Here is a 21,478-nt window from a genome sequence, read left to right as displayed (position 1 = left end):
GGGTATTACCTCTAAATTGTGCAAGGGCTAGTGTGTTTTGAGTATGTCCATTGATTCTGTAAGGGACAGGTATGTGTCTCTGTTATTAGTGGTTGCTTGGTGTAGGGAAATCTATTCCGTAGAAAAGTATGCAAAGAAAGAAATGCACCAGTTTGAAAACAAAAATGTGAGCTGCAGCCTCCAAACAGCATTTGAAACAGACATGTGTGGGGCAATGTGCAATGCTTGCGGCCCATCTATAATATATGTATATCTCCAAAGTAACTGATAAAGCCAAGAAAATAAGTCTTCCCACTTACCATAAGTTATCCAGTCATTTCTGTTAAATGGAAAAACAGTCCAAGCTGAGATTAAAAGCACAACAGTTTTTAGTAAAATGAAAAACCATATTGGGCCTTGCACTGTGTCTATTTTCTTTTACTGGACTGAGAATTAGTTTTGGCAGGACTTTGATGATGAAGAAAAAGTTATAATGTTATTCTGTTCGTTCCATGTCATTTCACTGTGGGATGTTTTTTGCAGGGTTATTTACCACGGATTTTTAACAAAAAAACTCATCAAATTTTCATTATTTTTATTTTTGGGGGTCCCCCCAAACCTCCATACCCTTTAATTTTTGTATATATTTCTAAACACCCACAACCCATATATATATATATATTTTTTTTTTTTTCTACCCCCCTAAACATGTTGATGTTGATGAGTTTTTTTCGTTAAAAAATCCACAGTAAAAACTGCGCAAAAAAAACAAACCGCGATGAGAGGACATCCTACCTTCTGTTTTAGGTGACAAGTTCAACATGGCAACAAAGTTATCTTTAAAAGTTGAATTTTGTGAATTAGACCAAGCTACGCCTGAACTGCCAAATGGCCTTCCACCCCCTTGGCACCCCAAGAAGGGGGATGCTTTGCCTTCCCATGAGGAAAGTGTGAACATTGTCATTTTTCTCATGAAAGCTGATGACTGCCTTTAGTTGATCCTCAGGAACTCAGATGAAAACAAAGGATGCCTCTTTGAAAGTGCCACCTGTTTCTGAGCTTAGGCTAAACCCCCTTAAAAATAATTCAATTTATTTGCTATGAGAAGGGGTGAGCAGCAGTCCCTCTAAACTACTCTGCTCCTTCAGTCAGCCAGGTCTTCACATGAAGATGTGTCTTCACACATTTCGAGACTGGATGTCTGACAAAAGGAGCAGGCAGATACTGGCATCCCTCAAAGAGGACAAAACCGAAATCCTAAATGGCCCAAGCAGCCACACTTCAAAGAACTTGCACCATGGCAACAGATTTCACAGGAGTCATAAATGCTTCAGCTCTGAACTAAGAGTTTAGGACATCAGAAATGTGTTTCAAATATGCTTCCATTATGCAAGTATGCAAATTAGGTGAAAATGGATATCTCTGCAAATTAATGGAGTATACCACTGACTTATATATCCTAGTGTTATTGCTGGAGAACCCGTATTAGTTAGAAAAAGCCCAAAATATCTAATACCCACCACATGTTGTGTCGAGATGAAAGTCACACGATTTGATTCGTCTGGGTGGGAACAATCTGATGGACTAATTAGCAACATGACTATATGTGTGGAAGATGTTGTTTTAGAAGTTTACAATTGTTTAATGCAGAGATCCGCAAGATGACAACTCTTAAAAGGCGAGGGAAAACTGGGTTTCAAAGTCACTCCCGTTAGACTGCCCTCTTCATTAATATGCCCAATGGCTATGGCTGGGTTGTTTTAGTCTGATGTCACTTTTGGACTACTGTCCAATCAAATACATTGACCAATCAGATTAGAGAAATTATACTCACCTGAAAAGGGAGGGGTTTCTGCTCTTTAAATGTAAAAAACTACAAACCATAGATTCTGGACACACTCACTGACACACTGATTGATTGGAAGGAGAGAAAGGAGAATTGATGACAACAGAAAGAATAATGGAATATATTGCTTCCCTGTGGACCCATCTTGGATTTACAACGGAGCGCTATAATTGAGGCCTACCTTGAGTTAAAGTCCGAGGCCTTCTTCAGTGGAAGTCGAAGAAACAGCAGATAGGCTGTGAAGGGAAACTGACCCCATCTTGAGGACTAATGCCCCCCTGTTCCTAGAGGTGCAGAAGGGAACCAGTCCTTAAGATGGTGCCCACCTGTCTGTGAGACGGCCCAAAAATAATAATATGTAAGTATAATATGAAGGGGAAATAATCCTGAGTGGAGCGATACTCTAAAAGGGAAATATATTTATCACTGACCCCTGTCATTTATAGGTATTGAGGGGTGGAGATATATAATTTGATGTGTATCCTGAGATATAAGTAACATTTCAGTAGCGTATGTGTTTCAGGAATTATAGATTTGATTAAATAAATCCTATGGTGTGTATGCTGGGAGATCCTGTGAATCCTTCTCTGTGTAATATTTAATCGCAGGAGAAATATTCTGGCAACTAAAGGGATATCTCACTGTATGCATCCATAGAAAACAAATGAGTTATGTTACTGGCATTGAACCATTTAAGAATCAGGGGAAAGGGTTATTACGTTCTACCCATTTCCCCACCTTTAGGTTGTCCATTAAAAAGGACTAATGTACATTTTTAACATTATTTCAAAAGAAACACACCTGAAGGGAATTAGCAAACATACACGTTGAACATAAATGATCCTTTTCACCAGCGATTTGCATACAGACTGCAACATCACGAGTTTGGCGGTAACGCTATTACCGCTGCATTTAAGGGTCCGCCAAATCACGGGCTTGATGGATTTACCCCTAGCTCTGAGCTGGAGGCAAATCTGCAATGATTTTGCTGATTTCCGGCGCTATTACTGCTATTATAGCACCAAACATTCCCCATTGGGCCCAATGGGGAATGGGAAATTCCTGAATGGGCCAAATGGGGAATGGGGACTTACTGTTCCGCCAAACCCATGATCCAGCGCTAATAGTGCCGGAGTTTGGCGGTAGGGCTAATAGCGCCCAACTCGTGATGAGGCCCTAAGTAGGCAGTAATTCGATTGAGTTTTTTAGAACATTGTTTAAAATGCTCACATGTACATTGAGTAAGGGGGAAGGTATATACTTTCAATAAAGGCGATGCTGAGAGAATTAAAATGTCTGGGATGCTCTGATTTAAGTTGTTTTTTAACAATGATAGGTTCGCTGGACCCTCATGCATTTCTCAATCAATGGTGCATGTGCGCTCAGAGTGAATACAATGATTAGAAGCTGATGTGTGTGTGTTACAAAAGTCAACATTCATGTAAACGTAGGATAGAAAAGTGCAGTAATTATTCTTCATTGAAGTCAATATTTTTTGGGAATTTCATAGATGCATATCCTGTTTATAATTAAACTAATTTACTGACTTATATTTTATTAATAAATAGACCTTCTGTGAAACCCTGCTTGTGTCTTGCATCAAAAGGGGAAGGGGGCTGAGGGAATAAATATTGCTAGATTCTTTTTTTTTTAGTTTTTTTTTTAATTTTTATACGGTTTATTCAACCTTTAAAAAATTTTTGACAGACAAATCACGTCCAATCAACCACATATTGCTAGATTCATAAAAAGAACGTGATGAAATACATGAAAATTGTGTGCACCTGATTTAGGATGGGTTGAGAAATTCACTAATTAGGTATCAGCCAATTCAAACATCCTCCATTGGGTCACCTGGAGATTGAGGTCTCTAAGGAAGATGTAGGTTGCATGAGAGACTAAAGCTGTGGAAAGTTAGTTGGTAATCTCATCTAAGAATATGGGGCACCTGTGGTCTACAGATGAGGTGGGAAGTATGTTTCTGTGATAGAGAGAATTATCAAATGAGAATTTCCTATGGCTCTAATGGTGATTGATTGTGTAGTTTATAAGGAAAGTTTTGCTCTAGGATGGCAACCATTCCTCCTCTATTTTCCCCAACCAGTCAACATGCTGGATGTTGCATCCGGATAGGACAACGACATCAAAGATGTGGAAAGACAGTGAGCATCTGAACCTGTCGTGGGCTCACATTCTGAGAAAGCAAGCAATTCTACAATTATTGTTCAGACCTCCCCTGTTCCCCCGTTCAGTTGCTGAAATATTTGGAGGGCTATGATTAGGAGAGGTGGGATCAGCCATTAAACCGTGCAATATATACTGGGAAATATGCATTAACTTCTCCCCCACAGTAGGATAGTGTACAATTGTAGAAATGAATGGCCCAAGATACTGGACAGCACAGATCAGGATAAAATTACTGAAACAGAAAGTTTCTAGTGAAGCATTCACTAGACCTGGCGGCATCTGAAATTTAGTAAAAACGACTGCATATTCACACTTCTGCTTTATCATTGAACAATTGGTTGAATAAAAAAAATACAAGCTTGCTTCTCATATTCCATATGATTGAAATCTTCTTTTTAATTATCATAGTCTGTGTGCAGAGACACTTGCTGTTGCATTTCAGATATAACTTCCTTCTTCTGGGCCGGTTCTGTAAATATATGACATCATTCACATTAATGAATATTTGCCCCTTGTAGCACTATTTTTGCTAATAAACTGAATCACAAATGTTTCAAAACTGCATGGTATGGTCTGCTACATGTTTCCTGGCTGGGAAGTGAGGGGATTTCTAAAGTAGTCACCTATACAGATGGGGTCTTCAGGTGGAAAAAGCTCTGGTTATTGACTTGAGCCAATATCACAAAAAACAGAAACATAATAAAGTGTGACTCAGGATTGTGTTCATAAAAAGAACTAACCATGATCAAATAGATATTGAAGCTGTTGTATAGCAGCACAGCACACTCTTTCATATACATTTGTTTAAAGAAATGAACAGTGGTCAAGGAGTGCAGCCGCAGGAAAACCTGTAAAACGGGATATACAAAAGCTCTCAGTACTGAGATGTATCTAGTGTGACTCCAAAAACCAAGATCTGCTGTCAATGTAAAACTTTAAGGATTCTCCTTGTTACCTTGAACAAGGTTCAAGTTATGTGTGATCTCTTGATTGGGCTGGAAGCGCTGATGGGTTTCCCTAATGTAAATAGGTGTGCTGCAAATGAAGTGAGACACAGGGTTGTTTTACTTATAGAGCCATGTGTGGCTGCCTCTTTGCAGTATATCTATGTTAGGAAATCTCTTGTAGTAGTGTTAGTGTTTCCTCTTACCTAATTCTTACAGTGCAGCATGTAACTGCTGCGTTCATGAGGACAGCTGTCAGTCTCTCTCTAAGTGCTGTGTAGCGAGGGATGCGCACATCTGCCACGCCGTGGAACTATTACCATGGTAGCAGGCACACGGGTCCCTCACCAATTCTAGAGAATGTCGTTTCGTACCAACGTCATGATGTGGGTGCAGTTTGCACTGTAGCAATCCTGCAGATGTGAGCAACCTGCTCATTGGGAACTGTAGCGTTTGTTCTATAAAGGATTGCTATTCTTAGAGAGCTAGAGAACCCTATCCCTATCACAACACACACCGATTCTGGTAAAGAATGGTGCACCACCATTCAAGACGCACTCTCCACAAAAATTGCCATGCTTCAGAATAAAATTTCACAAAAAAATTACTACTAGCAGACAAAAATATATCCATCACCAACACCGCCTCCACTGGTACTGTGAAACCTCTATTTCAATTCTCACCAGTTACCCAAGAATTGGTCCTCGATACCATTTCCAAACTAAAAGCGTCAAACTGCCAGGGAGATAGCATCCCAGCTAAACTAGTCAAAGCATGCGCCTCCATCCTAACCCCCACCATCACCAACTTTGTTTACTCCTCGTTCAATACAAACATAGTACCAGCAAACATCAAAGAAGCCTGGGTCACCCCACTTCTGAAAAAGCCTACCTTGGACCCCTCAGTACCCACAAATTATCGGCCAATAACAAAGGTCCCTTTCCTACTCAAAATCATAGACAAAATAGCATATACACAAATCCAAGCACATCTTGAACAGAACAGCACTCTTGGACCTTAAAAATCACATGGACAATATTAGAGACTCTGGAAAACTCTGTGTACTACTGCTGCTAGACCTATCCGTAGCATTTGACCTTGTGGATCACGACAAACTGTGTACTTCACTAGCCAATGACTTCAATTTCTCAACAAACACCACCTTGTGGGTGAAATCCTTTCTTGCCGACCCAACATCCAGAGTGGCTATAGGGAAAGAAGCGACATATCCTATAGAAGTACCTATCGGAGTACCTCAGGGATCATGCCTCTCCCCCACCCTCTACAACGCATACACTAAACTCCTCTTCTCTGCTCTAGACGATATGGGTGTCATCTACACCAACTTTGCAGACGACACCCAAATCCTCATAACTATTACAGGGAGCTACAAACAGGACACTATCACCATCAACACAATATACTCCATCATCCAAAATTGGATGGCGTTGAACAGCCTCTGCCTTAATGATGAGAAGACAGAGGTTCTCATCATGGGATCATCCATCAAAATAGCGGCCCTGCACTCAGACTACTCATCCATTAACATTGACGGCACACCAATTCCTGTTCTCAAGCAAGTGAAAACACTAGGCATATGCCAACCTCACTATGTCCAAACACACCAGCACACTCTCCTCATCCACGGCCTACACCTCCAAATTGATCGCTCTAAGTCGACAATTTTTGTCACTGACAAACTGCCTCACTCTGGCCAGAGCTTTGATGCTATCCAAGTTGGATTATTGTAATGCACTGCTATTAGGAACCTCCCATACTAACCTCAGCAAACTGCAACTCCTGCAAAATAAAGCCTTAAGGGCTGCACTAGGGATAAAAAAGCATGACCATATCTCTAAGAGCAGGAAGGATGCACACTGGCTCCCTATCAAAGCCAGAATCATCTTTAAAACACTATGCATAACACATACAAGTGTCGCCAACAAAGCCCCAATCTATCTTAATAACGCAATCCAGAAAAAAAGAAAACATCAGAACTCTTAGGTCCAATGAAAACCCTAATCTAGTGCCACCCCGCTACAACAGGCCCAGAGCAGGGGGTGGTAGCTTTCACGTTCTAGCTCCCAAACACTGGAACACCCTCCCAATCAACATCAAAAAAGAGACTTCCTTCCTAGGTTTCAAAAAGCAATTGAAAACCTGGCTGTTCAATCAGTACGAGTAGCGGTATCAGGTAATATTATCCCCATATATATGGTTGCCGTATATAATATCGCTGGGAAAAGGTTGTGGCGATATTATATGGGTGACCATATATATAGGGACAGGGGCAGAAGAAAAAAAAAGGGTTTGGGGGTTGCGGGGGTGTTCCCCGCATGTTCCATGTAATAATGTCCCCACAAAAAACTGCCATTTTTCGGCGACATTTTTGCATGGCGATATTTTTGAGGGGACATTATTACATGGAACCCTAGTAGCTCCCAAACAGGCACTAGAGAAACCCATATCTGTCCAAAACTGTACTTATGTCCCTCAATTTGTGTGATCTACTGTTTGTAATCTACGCCTACTGTCTACTACTTATCTGTTGTAACTCTCCTTTTCCTAAAATGTATGAATAATTACCAGGTTGTCCTTAACCATGCCGTGATAATCCAGGGTCTGGGTGTGCAACAAATGTAATAAATGAAAGGCTCATGATTTCAAAAACGGCAACACCGGAAGTAAGTGCGCACTGCTTCCTGGAAGCCCTAGTTCTCATTGTGAGTGGTCTGGTCTCCTTTAAGTACATTTTACCAATATGTTCTAGTAAATTAAATGTACTCAATGTGTAGTGAGCGCATTAAATTAGAACAATAATATTGGCTAGCCGCAATTTACGGATGATCATAAAATGAACATGGAAGTAATTCTAAGTAAGTCAAAAGGGATATGTATGACATTAAAGATCACATATGGAGGCAGTTAGGTTGTGAGTGCTCAGACATCATATGCTTAAAAGTCATGACCCAGGCTAATTTATCTGTGCATACTCACGGGTCCAGCCATACTATATATCAAACTTTGCACACAATTTACATAAATTACACTGTCAGAAAATGTGTTCACTCTGTATCCCCACATGTGAAAAGATTCCCGTGTAGAAAAAAATAAACTTTTTCTATTGAGAAATAAGGATATAACGCCAGACCCTATATTATGGTCTTCGTGTGCTCACTCTCGTGAAAAAACGTTTTCATGTGTTACAGATTAATGATGTCAAAACAATTGACACAAAAGGAACAAAATGCTGGTATCATTGTAATGGTCTCTGCCTGAAATTGATCTCATATGCACTAATGCTCACAGAAATCATTCATGTGTTACAGACAAGTTATATCAAGATAGTTGAAACAAAAAGAAAATCACACTAGCATAATTGTGAGAATTTCTACCTCAAACTGATTTCATATGTACTCATGTTACTGTATGTCATTGAGATATGGAGAATGGTCTGGCTTTCTCAAGGCAAACTCATTGATCTTAAAGTTCTACATGGACTCAACAGGTACTAAAATAGCCATAAAAGGAGGCAATAACTGGTCTATGGCAAAAATATGTAACATGTATCCTAACAAAGCCAAGTGCTAGATGAAGAAAATGCCTAGTGCAATCAAAGTTAGCGTCTCTAATGCTGATTGTGGTGTTAATGACTGACAGAGACATAGTGATTGTTTCAATACATATGTTGCAAGACACCAAATCGAAGAGAACACATAATGTGTTATATAGCTTAGTGCATGCTTAATCAACCTATAATGCTGTCAGATGTTACCATCACAGTGAGAGACATGTCTCATCGTCGCTTCTCAGTACATATGGCACAGGACACAAACATAAAGAAAAGTGCATAGTGTAGTGAACCCAGACAACGGGTCCTTTAAGACGAGGTAACAGTATCTGAGATGGATGGGGATGCAAATGTTACTCAAACATCAATAATCAGACCGACTCAAGATGTTGGCAAATGTCAAAGCTGTTTTAATAACAAGTCTTTAAAACAAGGAGTACAACAGACATCAACGGACGCTGCACAGACTTATTGTGACATAATTCATAAAAAACATTGCATTTATACTAAATGTTCACCATAAGTGACATCAAGATACGTGGCAAACTACAACAACCTATGGGGGGTTGTGATTGGGTAACAGGGAACATCTACACATACTTTCTATGAGATATAGGGACGTGATTGGATCTCTAAGGTCAGGTGGATATCTAAGCCCATCTCAAGTGCAAGTCATCTTCCATGTCATGAAAATATACAACATACTTATCAAACTATAGGGCTCTTTGCTACGTGGCCCTCTATAAATGGTTGGCACACTTATACCCTTCTGGAAGATTCCACACGCTAGCAGCACGCAACTGGGACTCCAGGTGCTGGGGGGGTTTGCCTGGTCATGCCTCCCCACCCAATTAACACAACATCCATCATCACTCCTGCAGTCTGACATTCAATTAATACCTTTGAACTTGGCCTTGCAGAGGCTCACTGCGCCTGGGAATAAAAGGGAGTGAAGCATGTTCTCATCTTCTGGTCTCGGTGTAGCTCAACACAAAGTCTATTGTCATCCGGTCATGTGACTGGAGACCACGTTTTCAAGCTCTTCGTTGTATTTTAATACCATTAAATGAAGAAATCTTGGCACCCTCAATGGTTTTTATTACACCTCAAACAGGAGCTGGGCTCGCTTCTCACGTTTTTGTATTTTCTTGAGCACAATGCAAGGCTCTCGGCGGCCCCGTCACTTGACCCTGGGCCAGGCAAGCCTTTCTCCAATCTTCCTTCACCGTCAGCTATTATTCTGCTGCACCACACTTCCAATTCGTCCATTCACAGGGTCCAAGTTTGCTAAAGTGTGTTTGTGGAACATCCAAATTCCATATATTCCTATGTATATACATTGAGGCATCAGCGCAATCTACTCACTACATAGCCAGCCTTTTGATTACTTTGTCTACTTGCGTTACTGGGTCTGTACAATTGTAAACTGATTTTGCATTTTCTCTGGTGCCTCTCCCCACATGCAATCTTCACCTAAGGGGTGAACTGTTACATGCTTCTTTATTTCGCCATCAAGTTTCTATAGATTCTATATTCTTAACTTCATTTATATCTCTTCTGTGTGTGTTACCTCAACTTCATGTGATGTCACCAGTTCTTTCTTCATTCATTTTCACACTTCTTCCGGAACTTCCTTCAGAAGATCATAATTTCTTCGTGGATACATATAGGGTTTTCTCAATGGATACCTTGTTTCAAGGACTTTTCGTGATGTAGGCACTCTCACTGGTACTGCACATGTCACAATCTCCGGCTGCCAACATATAGGCAAATGGGTGTGGAACTTCCGGTAGAGGTACTTGGCTCCTCCTCTACAATGTTATACATGTATGTGTGTGTTTGATGTGTCTGTGCTGCTGTCAAAGGTAATCATTATAAGGAAAGTGGTGTCAGAAAGTTACATATAACAGAAAAAGTCCAGCTCTTCATTTAGACCATTCGGGAAGACAGAGTCCAGTTTATCAATCCAACATGCTTCCAGTTGTTCTAATTTCTTGCTAATGCTAATTCGACCTCCAGAACCTGAAATCGAATCTGCCACAGTTGAAGCTTTTGCTGCTGAAAGTGCCTAGCTACGGGTGATTTTTGGTTATTGGTCCAAATTTTGGACTTATGTTCATTCCACCATATAACTATACAGACTTTGTGATTAGTTTGACCTATAGACAGTAGACCACATTTGATAGAATAAATCACATTTTGAGTATTGCATGTCGAAAAATTATGCAATTTGATTTTCTCTCCTGTTCTTGGGTGTGTGACTGAATCTCCTTTGATGATATTATTACATGTATTGCATGACAGACATGGATATCTGTCAATATTTTAGGTTTCCGTGGTATAGTTTTCTTGGATTGTGCTTTTACCAAAAGGCCTCTTAAGTTGTTGCTTATTTGGAAGGCAAAGATTGTTTTCTCTAAGAAAAGATGTTCTAATTTGCTGTCACAGCTTAGTAAAGGCCAATGTTTAAGTATGGCTCATTTTATCTTGGTGGATTGTATGCTATACTTGCTTACAAACACCATCAGGCCTTCTATTGATGCGGTTGTGGCTTTGTGTGTCAAAAGAGATGTTTGTTCTTTCATTTCAACTTTATTTCTGGCTTCTGTCAATTCAGTTGCTGTATATCCTCTGCCATTGAACTTCATCATCATCCTGTCCAGTTCTTGCTTGCATTCTGTCCCTGTATTGACTATGCGCTTTACCCGTAGTAATTAATTTTAAGTTACATTTCTGATGGTTCAGGGTGGATGAATGCTCATCATGTGAAGGAGTTTATTTTGATCAGTCAGTTTATGATATAGAGACGTCTCAAAACCAGGAGCTCTGGGGGTGATTTGCACATCAAGAAAGTGAAGACCAGGGTCCCTCATCTCGGAAGTGAATTGAATCCTGCTGTCAATCATGTTGAGATACGTTAGGAATTATGTTAAAGTCCCTGCTGAATCATTCCAAACATGGAAAATGTCATTGATGCAACGTTCTTATCTCGACAGACATCCCTCTCTCCAACCCTCTAACTACTCCACTCTCCTGATCTGATCACTCTCTGCTCTCCTCCCACCTTGGACTCCCTTTCCCATGACAATGCCTCTGCCCACACTCCATGGGCCTCATTACGACCCTGGCGCTAATGGGTTAACGGAGCCGTAAAAGGCAGCGGCAGCGCCATTAACCCATTAGCGCCTGATTACGAGGTCCCTTTGCGGGACCCGACCTTAACACCTTTCTCCATGGCAGAGTTGGCAGAGTTGGTAAGTTACCGGCATGGACCATGGTGCTATTAGCACCATGGTTTTCCACCTGGGTCGCAATGAGGCCCCATGTCTCCTTCTCCATCATTCAACCGATGACGCGAGTCTCAGTCACTGCATTTGCTGCCACCTTCACCACCCCACCTTTAACTCTCCTGCTGACTTGGCTCTGGCTAACCTTCATCTCTCCATCTCCAACACTCTGGAAATCCTTGTCCGTTGTCCCTGTCAAGAGGTTCCGCATGAATCCTGTCTCCAAATGCCACTCTTGGTATGATTCTGACTTGGAAGCTTTGAAACGCAAGTGCAACACCTCTGAGCGGAAGTGACACTCCCCAAGTACATCCTCCAACAAACCGCCATAGACTGGGTCCAATCCTTTCTAGCTAACCGTACTATGAGAGTCATCTCCACTTCAGCTGCCGCTGACCCCATCAAAATAACCTGCTGTGTCCCACAGGGATCCTGTGTCTCACCGACCATGTACAACATTTTCACCAAACCGTTGGTTGACAAATTGGATAGACTGGGCGTCACCTACACTAACTAGGCAGATGACACCCAGATCCTCATACCCCTTTCGGGCAACTTCGAAGCAGACTCAGCCTTGGTGAACAAGATATACATCCTAATTCAGGCATGGATGGCGTCACATGGCCTCTGCCTGAATGACGATAAAACTGAGATGCTGATCCTAGGTTCTAAAGCTAACCTTAAAAAACTAAGCCCAAACTACGCATCCTTCAACATTGATAACAATATTATCAAGGTGATGCCTGTGGTTAAAACCTTAGGATTCTATCTGGATTCTTCTCTCACCCTCAAGAAGCAAGTCAACTCCCTTGCCTCCACAAAAGCCTATACCTGCAAACTAATCCGAGCCTCTAGACCGTTTCTCTCTAGTGCTAGCTGTATTACCCTAGCCAACGCTCTCATAATGTCTAGACTAGATTATTGCAACCTGTATTCAGGAGCCAACAAGTATATCACAGACAAAATTCAAAGACTGCAAAACAACGCCTTGAGAGCAGCGTTGAATATCCCCAACAGAGAGCACATCACTAAATTCAGAAAAGAGGCTCACTGGTTAAAAATAAAGGATAGAATCTTCCTTAAAGCAGTTTCTCTCACCTCCAAATGCCTGAACAATCTAGCACCTCCCTTCTTATCGGAAAAAATCACTGGGAGAACAGCCACCCGCCCCACGAGATCTGCCAACACATCTATGCTTGAGATTCCCAGATTCAAACGATCTACAGCTGGAGGAACCAGCTTCCCAGTTAAAGCTGCGCAATCTTGGAATATGCTCCCACTTCACCTCAGACTAGAACAACCATACCCCAAATTTAGACACAAGGTTCTCAAATGGTTGCACACTAATGATTCATAATCAGATCCACCTTTTCCTACTACCTGCCCCAACCAAACACGACAACCGCATCCCCTGCACCCGACCGGCGTCACTACTATACACTGTGTGCATACATGCCCATAAAACATCTGCATTGATTTGCACTGTATTGTATGTAGGTATGTATATGTACGTGTTCCTTTGACACACTAATGATATACTCTGTATTGCTTGTGTGTATGTATATATTTGCACAAGCCTGTGATATGCAATGTAACTAAGCTATAAGTCTACTTGTACTGCTGCACACGGCTAGCTAAGGGTTTGGTGTGCATTATCAAATAAAGAAAGAAAGAAACAAACTAACAAACTGGCCTGCCGCCTGCTCCAAAGGCCCTTTTGTCTCGCCATCAGCTCCAAGAAGAGGGCTCATGTGAAAGCATGTATCCCCGCACATCACAGACCTTTCTAAGAAGTCCAACTTGCAGCTTCACCTCCTCAGAGGCATTCTCCCTTTCCTCACCTTCTCCCAGAAAGCTCAATGTCTCCAGAGGTCTGGTTATCTCTAGGCTGGACTACTGCAACAGCCTCTTCCTCAATCTGCCTCTTTCTTCCCTTGGCCCACTTCAACTAACCCTGAATAGGGCTGCGAGATTTATCCTTGGCCTCAAGCCCAGGGACCACATCTCTCCAGCCCTAAAATTTCTCCACTGGCTGTTGGTGACTACAAGGATCACATTGAAGACCCTTTGCATCATCCACAAGGCTGTCTGGGGACTGGGACCCCTATATGTCCAGTTCTCTCTCCCGAAATACCTCCCTGCTAGGGTTCTTTGTTCATCTAGCTCCAACTCTCTTCAGGTCAGATGTTTCTCCAACCAGGGAGTGGGAGGTAGATCCCTCTCCTCGGCAGGAGTCTCCCTCTGGAATGGCCTCCCTGCCCCCTCAGACTTGAGCCGGATCTCCTTAAGTTCCAGAAACTTCTCAAGACTTTCCTTTTCTCCTCCTCTGTTCCGCTCCCCCTCCCGTGCTAATGTCCATCTACAGCTGAGACTGGTGCCTGGTCCCTTATTAGCATGAGCCTTACCGGGGCCAGCCCCCCCCCCCTGACTAGTCTCCCTCCAGCATCCCTAACCAGCACTTGCCTTGGTTAACCCTTTCCGGACTAACCTATATTTGGTTCACCCCATCCACTCCACTTGTTTTCCATCTCCCACTTTCCTCCAGCACTTGCCCTTGTGGCTCCCCTCAGCACTTGCTCAGCCCCTTGGGCCCCCCAATCCTACACTTCACTCTCTCCCACCATCCCCCTTCCCAACCCTTCCCCTACTTCCACTCCCCTCTGCACTTATCTGTCTCTTTACTTGCAAGGTAAGAATGTCACAAGGCCTAGTAAGGTGTTATTCCTAATCGACCGCCGCCCCCCTTTTGTCTTGCGGTGCGAGAAACACTTGTGTATAGGTGCCATACAAATGTCCAATAAAATAAATACAAAATAAAATAGCCACACATTTAATAATCTCAGTGCAGAGGAATGTGGGAAGCTCCTATATTATACAGGCACTGGGCATCCTCAAGCTACATTCACTGGATAGGACACAGGAAATTCACCACAGATAATATCTGTGATTAAAGAGATACATGTAATTACTAACTATGATCCTGAAACTTAGACTAGATTCATGGAAGTCTGTAGCTCTCTGTCTATCTTTGATCATTACTCACTTCTCTCACATACAATCAGTGTTCACATCTTATGATGATATGATCACAAAGGTCAAAAAGACTTGGTAAAATGGTTGCTACTGCACTCAGCCTCACCAATGAGTCAACAAACCCAAACTGATGCTTGAGATGCAGGCATCAAAAAACTGCTGAAACAATATAAGATTTTACAGGACTCCTTAGAATGAAAAAGAACCTGCTATGAGATTTTGCTCCTTTGTTAGATTTTGAAAATGGGACTCATTGATCCCAGTTTGTGCCTTCATATTGCAGATGACAAAGAGAGCAGTGGGCCATCTTTTTCCAGACAAATGACTTAAATATCCTAGAGTTATCCTCATTAATGTTCTCCCATTCCAAACAAGAGAATGTTTGCCGCCCCTTTCTTTTTTAGAAGAGCCCCTAACCACAGATGAATTCATATAATATTTGTTACTCAACAAAGGTCCCTGCACTTCTAATCATATAGGGGAAATCAGGTAGCTTATCTGAAAACCTCAAACTATAGGAACTGGGTCAATGTACAAGAAATCAATTTGTTTAAAGGCGATATATAATACATTTTTTAAAAAATACCTATACTGTCCAAATTGACACGGTTGTGAATCACTTTCTGAAGTGATTTATGTCGAGGGCTACCATGGCGAACACTTACAAGAAACACTTAAAGTGTTTACTGCTAACTCACACTGCCTGTAGAGATTTAAGCATCAAACATGTATGATGTGGTCTGTAATGTTTTTGATGCTTTGCTTGTGAACAGGACGTGGCGTTCTCTTTACTAGACTCTGGAACTCCCTATGTCTCCCCTGAAATTAGAAGAGGCTGCTGAGACCACAAAGCGAACTGGAGGCATAGGTAGGGAGCAGGCAATGGGAGTAGTAGGTAGGGTCTTGGGGGAAAGGGAGGGGAGCAGAGGAAATACATGGGTTGTCAAAATGGATTATGTTTCTATTAATTTACTGAGACACTGCTGTAAATAAACAGCTTGAACGTAAACTGACGTAATGACAAGTGGAAGCTCGGTGTTGCTGTTCCTTGTCTCCAGGAAACTCATTTATGCCAGAAAGATAGGCATAAGCCTATGGGTTCTGGCATTTGGGATCTATGAGCCACATCACAGAATGTCTCTGCCACAAGGCTTGCAATATTCCATTTCAATCCATATGTGTAGTTTGTCTGTTCTAAGACAGACTTCAAAGGTAGTTAGGGGCGACTGTTAATGGGGGAGTCTGCACATGACAATACGGTATATACCGCTGTTACTAGGCTACACTGACCAGCCTAGAAATGTCCTGTGCCTATAATTGCATGCAGCCTATCCGTGTTTTTGCATTGACCAGCTATGAAGTGCCCTGTGTTCATAATTGCATCTAGCCCATCTGTGTTTTTGCATTGATTAGCCAAGAAGTGTCCTGCTCTTATAATTGCATCCAGCCTATCTGTGTTTTTGCATTGATTAGTCAAGAAGTGCCCTGCGCTTATAACTGCATCTAGCCCATTTGTGTTTGTGCATTGATTAGCCAAGAAGCGCCCTGCGTTCATAATTGCATCTAGCCCATCTGTGTTTTTGCATTGATTAGCCAAGAAGTGCCCTGCGCTTATAATTACATCCAGCATATCTGTGTTTTTGCATTGATTAGTCAAGAAGTGCCCTGCGCCTATAACTGCATCTAGCCCATCTGTGTTTTTGCATTGATTAGTCAAGAAGCGCCCTGCGTTCATAATTGCATCCAGCCCATCTGTGTTTTTGCTTTGATTAGCCGAGAAGTGCCCTGCGCTTATAATTACATCCAGCCTATCTGTGTTTTTGCATTGATTAGTCAAGATGTGTCCTGCGTTTATAACTGCATCTAGCCCATCTGTGTTTTTGCATTGATTAGGCAAGAAGGGTCCTGCGTTTATAACTGCATCTAGCCCATTTGTGTTTTTGCATTGACCAGCCATGAAGTGCCCTGCACTTATAATTTACATTTAGCCAATGTGTCTCTGGCATTGACTAGTCTAGATGTGATCTAACCATAACTAGCATCTGATAGGTATAGCACAAAGTCCTGCCCCCTTTCATCTAAACTAAATTAATTACTTAGATGTTAGTATGACCCTAGCTTAGTGCTACAATGACTTCTGCCTACTTGTCTAAACCAGCCCTGACGACACTACTCACCTGTGCTATTATAACCATTATGGCCACTGCCACTATAACATACCCCCCTAAGGATAGAAACCAGAGACTCAAGTCTAGACTGTCTCCTATCTACGATCCTCATAGAAACTCCCCTAACAACGCCAATAATCGAACTACTACCAGGTCTAAGAACCCCCCCTCCACACCACTGCAAACTACCAACACCAATGACCAAACACCCCCTAAAAATCACACCTCCGAGATACCCTATTTCACAAAACCTTGCCAATTGCCAACTCTGACAATATCCTAATGCTAACAGGGTCCCTTATAAACGCTAGATCAGTGGTAGCCCATGCTACTGAAATTGCAGATATTTTAAACAATGATCATCTCGATCTACTGGCCATATCTGAGACCTGGCTACATGAGGCCGCAGGACCAACTCTCATGTTAGCAGTACCTAATAACTACCAAATCATTAGAGTGGACCGGCCTAATGCCAGAGGTGGTGGCCTAGCCATCATTTTCAAAAGAATCCACCCTATTAGACTTGCCACCTCAGCTCCTTTCACATCCTGTGAAGTACTCACCGCCAAATTGCCCCCTCCAACAACCGTACTGTAACTATCCACTTGATATATAGACCCCCTGGGCGTCTAGGCACCTTCGAGGATGACCTACTAGTCTTCTAGCTGACAATACCAAAGATCACTGTCAAACACTATTGTTGGGAGATTTCAATCTAGGCTTTAATGATACTGGCAACAAACATGCTGAATCCATTGCAACTTTACTAAATGACCACGGCCTTATACAAAAAGTCCTCTCACCAACGCATATCAATGGAAGGACCCTTGACTGGGTATCTGACCTAAACTGCAACATCAATATTACTGAAGATGTCCCACAATCTTGGACAGATCATCACTTAATACATTTCTCTGCCACCTTAGACCTCCTCAGCCCCAAACCTAATAACATGGCACCACCTCTCCCTACCAGACGTAAGAAGGATATTATTGCTGAAAATCTTATCCCACGTCTCCTCCCTGCCATCTCTAGAATGGAAAATAACAACAACCCTGACGCATTGGTAAATACCTTCAACAATGCTATGACTAAGGCACTGGACATGATTGCTCCTGTTAAACTGCGCAAAGCGAGGCAAGTAGTGCACCTGAATGCATGGTTCACCTCCCAACTTAAATCCTTAAAACTACAAAAAAGGAAACTCCAGTCTACTTGGTGCCACTCCCCCTCTGAAAATAACAAAAATAACCTAACTGAATTTGCAAAAATGTACAAAAAAGAAATAACCAAAGCCAAAAAGAACACCTTCAATGACAGGATCGAGAAAGCTAAATCCAACACCAAAGAATTATTCTCCAACCTCCGAGAACTAGAATCCCCAATCCAACCGACAGACAATGCCCCAAAGGATAAAGCATGGTGTACCAACATACAAAATGCTCTATCAAATAAAATTGTGACCCTACAATGTAAAATTACTATAAAAAGGCCTCACTACCACTCTCTGACCAACAAACTAGTCAACCCCCGGTGACTAGGATAACCACACCCTTTAGATTCAAAACCATTTCCATAGTTGAAACAGAAAAAATAATACTTTCCCTCAAATCTTCCAATTGTAAAGGTGATACATGCCCAGCACAGATAATAAAAGATGCAACTAGGGACCTAGCCCCTTTTATCTCCAAATTGATAAACTCTTCATTTAAAACCAATACAGCACCAACTAACCTTAAAGAATCTTGCGTCCTACCACTACTTAAAAAACAAACTCAGGACCCCATCATCCCCACCAGTTACAGACCCATCACCACTGTGCCATTTCTTCTTAAAATTTTAGATAGAGCTGCCTACATACAAATTCAGGACTATCTGGAGGCCAACCACCTACTAGGCTCACGACAATCGGGCTTCCGCCCCCTCCATGGTACAGAAACAGCGCTGCTAGACCTTAAGACACAAATTGAAGAACTAAAGGATAATGGAAAAATAGCTTTGCTACTCCTACTGGACCTCTCTGCAGCGTGGACCACGTTGTGCTATGTAACCACCTCCAATCTGCCGCCAACTTCACTAATGATGCAACAGCCTGGGTCCAATCCTTCTTAGCCAACAGGACCATGAGAGTCTTTTCTACTTCAGCCTCTGCTGACCCTATCAATATAACCTGCGGGGTCCCACAAGGTTCCTGCATATCTCCCACTATGTATAATATATTCACCAAGCCTGTGACAAGTTGGATAGACTGGGTGTCACCTACACTAACTATGCAGATGCCACACAGATCCTCATACCCCTTTCGGGCAACTTTGAGGCGGACTCAGCCTTGGTGAACAATATATACACCCTCATTCAGGCATGGTTGGGATCCCATGGCCTCTGCCTGAACGACGAAAAAAACGGAACTACTAATCTTAGGCTCTGAAGCTAATATCCAAAAACTCAGCCCAAACTACACATCCTTTAACATTGATAACAATCCCATCAAGGTGATGTCTGTAGTTAAAACCCTAGGATTCTACTTGGACTCCTCTCTCACTCTTAAAAAGCAAGTGAACTCCCTCGCCTCATCTACAACGTACACCTGCAAACTCATCAGAGCCTTCAGACCATACCTTTCGAGAGCGAGCTGCACCACATTAGCCAATGCTCTTATTATGTCAAGGTTAGACTACTGTAATGCCCTGTACTCAGGAGCCAATACATATATTACAGACAAAATCCAAAGACTACGGAATAACGCTCTGAGGGCAGCATTGAACATCCCCTTCAGAGAGCATATTACAGAATTCAGGAAAGAGGTAAACTGGTTGAAAATAACGGATGGAATTCTGCTCAAAACAGCTTCCCTCACCTCCAAGGCCCTGAACAACCTCACACCTCCCTACCTAATGGATACAATTACTAGGAGAACAGCCACCCGCCCTACGAGATCCGCCAACTCATTTATGTTGGAGATCCCCAGGTTGAAACGTTCAAAAGGAGGAGGAACTAGTTTCCCTGTTAAAGCTGCACAATGCTGGAACAAATTACCAGTTGACCTCAGGCTAGAACAACCTTACCCCAAATTTAGACATAAGATACTCAACTGGCTACACACCAATGACACTAAACTGACGAACTGCACCCCTATTTCCCTACACGACCTTACATCCGCCCACTACACTGTAATCTGGTTAACAGTAGGTCGCTCCGCTCTGTCATATCTGTATGCAATATGGTTATACTATAATGTAGACATGTAAGGTTTATATTCGTATATGTACATGTAGGTGTGCATATACTGATATTCATGACAATGCCTCCTGACTTACCAAGACCATTGCTTTGTACTTAATGTATCCTGTACCTGTATCTTGCTCCTACTGCAATCACTGCTCTATGTATTGCTACCTTTGCACTGTAACTAAGTTTCAAGACTCCTTGTTTCTGTTGTGCCCGTCTACCTAAGGGCTTGGTGCGCATTACCAAACAAATAAACAAACAAACAAACTAATGATTTATTGACATTGCGGTTGGATTTGTGGGCCTGTCTGTGTGTTTTTCTGGATGTGGGGATTGTAGCTATGTCACCTATCCTAATTCAGGCCGTCTCCTAGAAAACTAAAGACCAAAAAAAAAGAAAAACCTTTGAAAAGTTTGTGAGAGTTTTCATCTTACTCTTCAATTTCTCAGAAGAAAAGGCCTATACATTGCAAACCGGAAACAAAGTGCTTGTTTTGTCTGATCATTCACCTTTAACCAGCAGAATATCAATTTTTAAACGATATCCACGATCAGATGTTGAGCTTCTGATGGAATCTGTTTAATCTATTTCGCACTCTGTAACACTTGTGTAGCAGCGCGATACAAATAAATTATCAAATCATATCAATACCAATTAGTCTGTAAGTTATATTGTCATGGAACAGTGTGATTACGGTCAGGTATCTGCTGAGCCTCTCTTAATATCCAGTACTTTAAAGGCATTTTTGCTGTGACATATATTTCTATATAAATGAAAGGGCTTTCAGAATACTGTTCAGCAGTTCTTATGACACCTTCCGGTTATAGAAAATAGGTATGCAGCGCATATTTTACAAGATGCTTCCCCTACTATTGCATGGGACAATCTGATAAGATTTGAGCACTGCAGACTAAGGGCCTCATTACACGGACGGCGGTAAGGGTTAACGGTCACCGTTAATGGCAACGGTGACCGTTAACCCTTATCGCCGTACTACGAGGTCCCTTTGCGGGTTGGTGCTCTAACGCCTGCTTTTTGCAGGCGTTAAAAACCAACCCGCTAAGGGACCTCAGAGCTGATTACGGCACCGCAAAATTGCGGTGCCGTAATTAGCACCTTCCCCATTCCCATAGAGCCCTATGGGGCAGAAATGGGAATGGGGAAGGGCAATGGCGGAAGGGGGATTTACCGCCCCACCGACCTTGGAATGGGGCGGTAAATCCCCTTTCCGCCA

The sequence above is a fragment of the Ambystoma mexicanum genome, chromosome 7q (assembly GCF_040938575.1).
Source record: "Ambystoma mexicanum isolate Mex_15411 chromosome 7q, UKY_AmexF1_1, whole genome shotgun sequence".
Classification (NCBI taxonomy): Eukaryota; Metazoa; Chordata; class Amphibia; order Caudata; family Ambystomatidae; genus Ambystoma; species Ambystoma mexicanum.
This window is presented reverse-complemented; position numbering follows the sequence as displayed.